The 8,423-nt window shown below is 42.6% G+C and overlaps 1 non-coding gene across 1 annotated transcript; it reads left to right on the top strand.

Moving 5' to 3' along the window:
- Positions 1-3,480: 3,480 nt before the first annotated feature.
- trnai-uau lies at positions 3,481-3,574 on the top strand. The gene is made up of 2 exons: positions 3,481-3,518; positions 3,539-3,574. It is a non-coding gene; the product is annotated as a tRNA-Ile (tRNA).
- Positions 3,575-8,423: the final 4,849 nt, after the last annotated feature.

Here is an 8,423-nt window from a genome sequence, read left to right as displayed (position 1 = left end):
TCAGTTTGTATAAAGTTACTTTCGGAGGGGGGGGGGCTTGGGTTGGGGCATGGGGATTAGGGAGGGAAGGGAAGGGAGGGGAGGGGTTTTCATTTGCGGGGACTGAGAGTCTTTTAACAAACGGAGGCAAAGGTTCGCGGACGTTAAAAAAGAAAATGCACTATACTGTGACTGAACCAGCAGCCTTTTAAGAAACGGCTGCTTCAAATTGTGTTTTACCTGCAGTTTTTCACGCTCATGTTTTAGGTCTAAATCAAAAAGCTGGAGCCCGCGTTAAGAATGACAACCTGCAGAAATCATCCAGCAAACCTTCTACAACTCTACCCAAAAAGCTGGCAGTTATTCATGATGAATCTGCAGGTTTGGAACACGTCAAAGAAACCTCCCTCGTGAACCGGTGTATAATATATTGTATATCTCATTACAGCACTGTAAATCTACTCATCCTATTTCTATGGGCGACTGTACCTACCTAGCCCTAACTTGGGTACTAAAGCACTTCCTTTGCAGCAGAAAAAAGGGCATGGATCTGTCATATTTTACTCAAGGCTCTGATGTACCGGCAATATTTTGAGGCCAGAATAAGCGCAACATTGCCGGCAGCCGTTTGCTAACGGCGTCTATTTTTCTTCATTGCATTTGTTCTTTAAAGCTACCAGTGTTGTTTTTCCCGTTTACAGACCTCCCCCTCTTCCCTGCTGCGCGGCAATTTTGCCAGAGAAGCTGCCTCAAAACGTTGCCGGTTAACCCATCCGGCCTTCAGGTGTGTTTAATTCTGAGTTTTAAAACTGGCATCGCCGCCGCATGTCTTTGAGGCGAGAGGGCCTCCACTGACCAGTGGGTCACGTGATTTCTTCTCTTTCATTCAGAATGTTTATGTTGGTGTTTCCTGTATGTCTTGTGTTGAATTATGAATATGCTGAGAATAATAATGATGATAATAATAATAATAATAATAAAAAAAACTAAACGAGAACGCAATACCAGATTATGGTGTCCAGTCTCAGTGAGTCATTTCCTGGTGTGATATACTGACAGCCTGCCCTGTCTCCCGGCCTCCTACTCTGTCTTTCTGTCTCTGCCTCTCTTTTGTGTTGCTCTTGAGGGGGGGGGTGTGATAGATGGGGCCCTGATACACACCGCGGGCCTGTGCGAGGATGTCGTAGAGTACCCCCACGAAATATGTCGATTTGACACAGCAGTGAGGAATGGGGAGTGCTCCGGGAGTATAATTCGTGCTCTTGGAAGCTCACGGCCTGCCTCAGGGTACTCCGCTGTGTGTGTTTATGTGTTCACACAGCCTCCATCGCTCTTGTTTTTTTTTTTTTTTTTGTCATTTGCTGCTTACCCTCTTGTCGCAGCAGGCAGCTTTAAAAATGGGGCCCCAGCAAACGCTGCAGCTGCTGGGTGTTGTTTTTTTTTTTGTTTGCACCATATTTTCTATATAGTCTGTTGCTTCCGCTGGAGGTGAAAATCAAGAAACAATGTTATATTGAACCTGACATGTTGCAATTGGATTTGTCTATCAGCTTTAGGCAGGTGGGACTTCAGGGGATTAGACAAAGCCTCTGTGTTTACACAATAGCGGCCAAAAGTATGTGAAAACCTGAATGTCGAGTGCTTGTTGAATGAATGGTGCCACAATCTCATCTCTTTTAGGTTTTCCGCAAGAATTTTGGAAACTGGTTGCAGGGATTTGTTCCCATTCAGCCACAAGAGCATTAGTGAGTCTGCACACTGATGTTGGGCGATAAGGATCGGCTCACAGTCCACTTTCCAGTTCGTCCCAGAGGTGTTGAACGGGGTTGAGGTCAGGGCTCTGTGCAGGCCAATTCTTCCAAGCCAAACTCAGAAAACCATTTCTGGTAACACTTTACTTTAGGTCCCCCTATTTAGCATTTATAAGCTGCATACAAACGTCTAATAAATGGTTTCTAACGCGCTATAGTGTAGTTGTAAGCAGCTATAAGGCCATTTAAAGTGTTAATTAATGTACTGAGGTTGACAAAAATTATAACTTTTCCTATGAACACATATATTATCAAGCCTGTTTTTCTAAATTGCCAAACATTATCTGTTATATCCATTTATAGTCCGTTGTAAAACACTTGTTACATGTTTATGTACTGATTAGAAAATGCTAAAAACAGGGGGACTTAAAGGAGGGTGTTAGCACTTCCCTTAACTGGAACTACAAAGCCACATAGTGTATACGGAGTTTATCAGTAGCACAGGCAGAGCACAGCAGCACCTGTGGAAATCTGCTGCCTTCACTTGCCGTCAGAAATGTTATAATTAAGACCAGGAGCAGGTGCAAACACTGTGTCGAAAGTGTTCAGTTGCACCAAGTGAGTTTTTATGATTTATGTTTCCTTGGCAGACAGAGTATGGAAGCCATATGATCAAAGTGATGAAAAGACAATTGTACCGATTAACACTTTGGAGTATGAGTTCATTAGCACTGTTTTGAATCGCATTACCGTTGTCACTTTCAGATGAACCTAAACCCAGGCTTACTCAGTGCCAGTGCTAAAGTACAGTTTTCAGTTAGCCTATGTGTTATGCTACTTCAGGTCAAGTAAAAGATCTGAATATCTCTTCCACTGCTGCGTCAAGTCCGGTTTCAGCATTTTGTGGCTCATATTTTCCCCACATCAAATTCTGGTTTCCGGGTTTGGTCACCTGTAGTGAATTTTCTCTGTGCACGGAAAGTGGAAACTTAAACGAACAACTCAAACGAACTGAGTTCTTCTTCACATTTTTCTATCCCTTGTGTTTTATATTTACATACTTCATGTTTCAACGTCAACTATGTTCTCATGCAGTTTAAAGGTTTTTTTTTTTCCAGTTGCTTTTTACCTCATAATCTTTCACTTTTGACTTGATTTTATGCGTCGTGTTTTTCATTGATTTCATTGAATACTTTGCAACTGGGGACGGGGATAATGTTGAGGCCTTTGAACGGCCTTTTCTTGTTCTTTTCGTTTCCTTTCTTTTGTCGTGAGATGCCTCAGTTAAAAAACAAACCTCACCAACACAATCCCTTCTTAATCTATCAATGTATAGGCCAGTGTTTTTTTGTTTTGTTTTTCCTTAACACATATCAGGTATGCTGTTAGACTAGTAGGGTCACCAGACATTTAGTTTTAGAACAAGAGTCACGTTGTTTGTTTGCTTTGTTTGTTTGTTGTTTTGTTTTTTGAACAGCGAGGAAAAAAAAAAAACACGCAGTAGTCGTAAATACTGCTGTTGAGCTTGGAAGTCGTAGCTCTGTGAGAGGTACTTGAACGCAGCAAGCGAGCCGGTCCGTCTGTAGGCCGTGGTCTGCCGGACTCCGTGCGACCACCGGTCCTCGTCCAGTCCCCGTTATTCCTGTCGCTCCACTCCTTGAAAACAGAAATAAACCGAAGTCGAACGCATCCGTTCTACGTCAGCGCCAGTGTCCGTCTTAAACCGGCTTCCCGGCCGGAAGATGCCGAAGCTCCAGTGGCGCAATCGGTTAGCGCGCGGTACTTATATGACAGTATTCAGCCAAGCAATGCCGAGGTTGTGAGTTCGAGCCTCACCTGGAGCAGAGTTTTTAGACGAACCCTCACCTGGTGACAGGCAGGTAGATCCCCGCGAGCCGGATGAGAGGGGACTTCCTGTACCAACGACGTCACACAGTAATCCCCTCCAATGCAGCTGAGATACACTCAGGTGCGACTCTAAGAATACACAGCGTACCGTGCTCTGCTGCGTTTGTCAGTGTTGTCAGTACTGCACTGAAACTTTGTATATATATCACTCTATGCAAAACCTAACTGGCACAATCACATGATTAAATCGTGATTGTGTGAATATAACTCAGTGGACGGGTTTTTAGGACTCTGACTCATACGTTAAAAACACCAGGAAGTCAGGTTTGATTACTATATATGCATATTCTTGTAACTTTTGTGGAGTATAGAACGACATCTTTCATTGCGAACACACACCAAGATGTAATATTTCATAAGGAGAAGCACCGGCCTTTGGTGTTACAGGTACTGAGATATATCCGCTTATATATACTTTTTCTTTCTTTCTTTTTTTTTTATAAAGTTATTAATAATAGTAATACACTGCACAAACATAAGGTAAAGCAGGATAAGGTAAGTTTATTAATATAGGTCAATTTAACAACAAGGTGATCCAAAGGGCTTTACATAATGTATAAAAGGAAACAAGGCAATAGAAGAAAGCACAATTATTAAGTATGGTTATATTTAATTTATTATTTATTATTATTTATTTATTTTTTTATTATATTTTAACTGTTGCTAACTGTTCACTGCTATTTTGTTTTAACTGTCATCATTTCACCTCCTTCCTCGTTTTAAATTATTAGTATTTTAATATTTTCAATGCTGTTTGAATTATGTGCTCTTTTCTTTAACATGTGAAGAGCTTTGAGCTGCATTTTGTGCATGAATAGCGCTAGCTAAGTGAAGTTTATCATAATTAAAATGATCGTTATTATTAATTATTGTCATTATTTTGTCATTTTTAGAATTGAACGGAAAAAGGAAAATACATATAACATAATATATAAATACATATTCTTCCGTTTTCGCTCAGCGGCGCCCCCTGTTGGTCACTAGGTGGAACTACCACTCTGTTGTAAAACCAGGTTTCTACCACTAGAGGGCGGCGTGACTGCACTAAAAAGATGCATTTGACTTCCTCCAGAACATTTTGTCAGGTGATGGCTGCAGGGAAGTTTCTTACTAGTCCACCTCTGCTCACTCCTATAATAATTTATATTCATCAGTGTATTTTATGACATTTTAAATCCAGCTATTCAGAAAAACTTTAATTTGACATACACACATCTTTAACCAGCGTGCGAATACCGTTCAGTTTCTTCACTGTGTCTTAGCGTGTATTACTGAAGACCCTGGCCATCAATTTATTCTTTTTCCGACATGATTTATTTTACCGCTGGCAACTGTTACATGCTGTATGTGTCTGTTTCCTTGTATGTGTATGTGCTTTGTGTGGATGTTTGTGTGCAGGTCTGTCACTCTAAGCCCTGTAAAGCTGGGAATGAACAAGCAGAAGATTGCGGTAATGATGTGACCCAGATGTCCCGGGTGCAGATCTCCAGGCTGAAAATGAGAGTGCAGATCAGGGCCTTCTACCTCCTGTCACCCCCCATGCCTCCACCATCCCTCCCTCCCTCCTTCCCTCCCTCCATCCGGCCTGGGAGACAATCACAGAGTATTTAGCGGGAGGCAATATGTGTGTATGCATACAGTTTATGTCATTTGAGAGGGAATGTTGTAGTGTGTGCATGTGTTACCGGCATGTGAGTGTGTGTGTGTGTGTGTGTGTGTGTGTGTGTGTGTTTAAGCTCATCCAGATCCATGTAAACACGAGGGATCAGATTTTAGAGTGTGTGCCACTTGTTCTTGGTGCTCCGGATTAGACGGAACAGTTTTTTAATTTACTCTCCTCAGTTGCCTCCATAAGACGCTAAAGCCTAGCATCATCGCACCAGAGACCCCTCCCCCCCAGCTCCAGCTCCCCGCCCCCACCCCCACCAGTTGCCCCGTCCCCCACCTCCAACCTCCTCAGCCATCCCCTGAGGTGACCAGGTGGCTGAACAATCACTGACACATCCCTGACAGTAGGCTCAGTGGGCCACTTTCTTCAATGAGAAATCGGCAGTTGGAGTGGTGCAAGCATCTGTATGTGTGGAAATGTTGTGTGTGTGTGTGTGTGTGTGTGTGTGTGTGTGTGTGTGTGTGTGTGTGTGTGTGTGTGTGTGTGTGTGTGTGTGGGTGTGTGTTTGTTTGTGAGGGACTGAGGGGAGAGGGGACAAAAGACTAAGAGTTTAATATTTGGGATAAGCTGTGATTGAATAGCCTGAGATCAGAGCAGAATGATCAAATTCTGCCAGTGATAATCCCTCATCTTGGAAAATTAAATACCACTCTGCTGGCTGTCTTCTGCTCACTCACACTCTCTATCCTTCTGTAAAATGCTCACACACACACACACACACTCACACAGAGTATTTAAACAGGGTCTTAATCTGACCTGTGTCTCATAACCCTGGCTGGTTCCTTAGGGAGCTGTTCTGATATCTGATGAGTTTTTCATTAATAAGACACAAGCATAATCCTGAGGGAGAAACACAAAATGACAACGGATAAGCCCCGCTTTCCCCATCCTGCCATCGCACACATTGATTCACTGATACACTATCTAACTAAAACATCTTTATACACGCACTTATACTACAGTTTATGCTTTAATCTCCCCACCACAGTTCTATTCACTCCAGCCTACATTTTATTTCTTTGCATGTCTTTGTTTTTCATGTATTTATTCATACTCTGGTGGTGGAAGACTTTTTCCAGGCTTCTCAAAAACCAACTGACGTTGAAGTCCTTATATTCTATTTTCATGTGTATAATCTTTTTACCACATTTTTTGTTTACATATGCCCTTATACTGCAGAGTAAACGTACCAGTATACTCCATCGAAACTGCGTCAGAAACCCCCTCTTTCCACACCTTTCTGACTTCATGATTGAAGGGGCTGCATCCGACCATTGAAGTTACTTTCAGAATCAACCGACAATCCAACATTAACACCCACTTCACGCAGTGGTTGGCCAGCTGTGTTTAGGTGAGGAAGGAGCCAGGGTCTGAGCTTCTCACTCAAGAGTCTTCCAGGAGATCGCGTTGTGTTGTATTGATCTGTACAGTACAGTTATGTGAAGAATGAACAATGAGAGTTGAGGAGAAAGGGAAAGGGAAGAGAGACCTCGAGGATGTCTTGGAGCTAACTAATCATCGGACGACAGGGATGATTGCTAAATTCACCTGTCGCACAAAGCTGTCCGGTTCATGACTTTCTTAAGTAGTACTAATTTGTCTTGAATTCGGGGTAAACTATGGCTTTTTTTCAAACGAGAAAACATGGCTGACCGAGCAAACATCTCAGGTTCATTGTAATAATTTTTATGATGCTGTGCCCAGTGAGCGTCATATCTCTCGCTGTGAGACCAGGCAGAGCTCATGTAAAACACGTTACTCATTACTCATGTCATGCGGGGAACCACCTGACCTACTGCTGATCTTTGACCCATGTTGGGCTTTGACATCTTTCATTCTCATGAAAAACATCCTCATCGTTCCCTATTTTTCTCATAAAACTAGACAGTCTGCTGTACATCAGGCCAAGGAAGAAAAGAAAAGAAAACTCCTTGTGTTGCATTTATGTACGACTCTGGTCTGACTGCAGCATGACGTTTGCAACACGAAGTTTGCACAGTTTCTTGCAGTCTACAGTCCTGGCGAGATTAATCTGCTAGATGGCCCAAATTAGTAGTTGGCCTCCTATAAAGCCCCAGTTCCTCCCACTCCCTGTTCAATATGTGCAGTTTTTCTACACTGAAATACTACCTGTTGGCACTTCTGCGGCCCTGGGGGAAGTTCCTCGCTGTTCCAAATTGGTAATCTGACCCTGGGCACAGTATTAGTTTGTTTTTTTATTGCAGTTATGTGTTGCAGGCTTGATTAAGCTCGAAGTTTCCATTTGCTCTATTGGCTTTCCACCTGACTAGATTCTGTACTGAAACTGGAGTTCCTCCTAAAAACAAGATCCGACGGTAGAGCGGTAAATGTCTGAATCCCTCAGCGGTTAGTTTAGAAGAGAGTGGGAGTAATAATTGCCATCCCTTATGACATTCCTTTAGGTACAGTCAGCAGAGAGATAACGGTGTAATCTCTTTTGATGTATGCAGGAAAAAAAGACCATGTGTCACACCATAACGCAGTGGTCAATGTTCAAGTGTCAGTTTGTCCCAGACAAGCCGTAGCTGCGTGTTGAAGATCAGATAAGGAGTAAAAAAACAAACAAAAACAAAACAAACATCATACAATAAGGAAGACATTTTTGTACAGTACAATCAAGATTACGTATGAGAGCAGCGTGTGATTTTGTTTCCCCTTCATTCACCTGGAGAAGGAGGTGGAGGTTAGAGGGTCGGAACTATTGGCCTGGCACTGTTCAGCTATTAGAGATGCATGTATTTAGGAGCCTGACTTACCTGACAGCAATAACAAACATTGTGTTTTTAGGTTTGACTGATGAAAAACCCAGGGTAACATGAATTAAACTGAAGACATGACACGATCAGTAACATGTGGGCTACACCTAGACAAGGTGACAAGTGTCACCAAACGTGAGCGTAAAAACTGAACCAAGGCCGCATTCAGCCCAACTGAAAACCTGATCATTGGTATAAATTTCCTTGAGACTAGATTCCTGGACGTGATTACGTTTAGTTAATCGGTGACCAAGTGTCGGATCTGGACAGTAAAGCTGATTCGGTTTCTCAGCATCGTTGCCACCACATTTTATATTTGATCAAATTTCTTTCCCTATG

Source organism: Xiphias gladius, chromosome 9, assembly GCF_016859285.1.
Source record: "Xiphias gladius isolate SHS-SW01 ecotype Sanya breed wild chromosome 9, ASM1685928v1, whole genome shotgun sequence".
Lineage (NCBI taxonomy): Eukaryota > Metazoa > Chordata > Actinopteri > Istiophoriformes > Xiphiidae > Xiphias > Xiphias gladius.
This window is presented reverse-complemented; position numbering and strand designations above follow the sequence as displayed.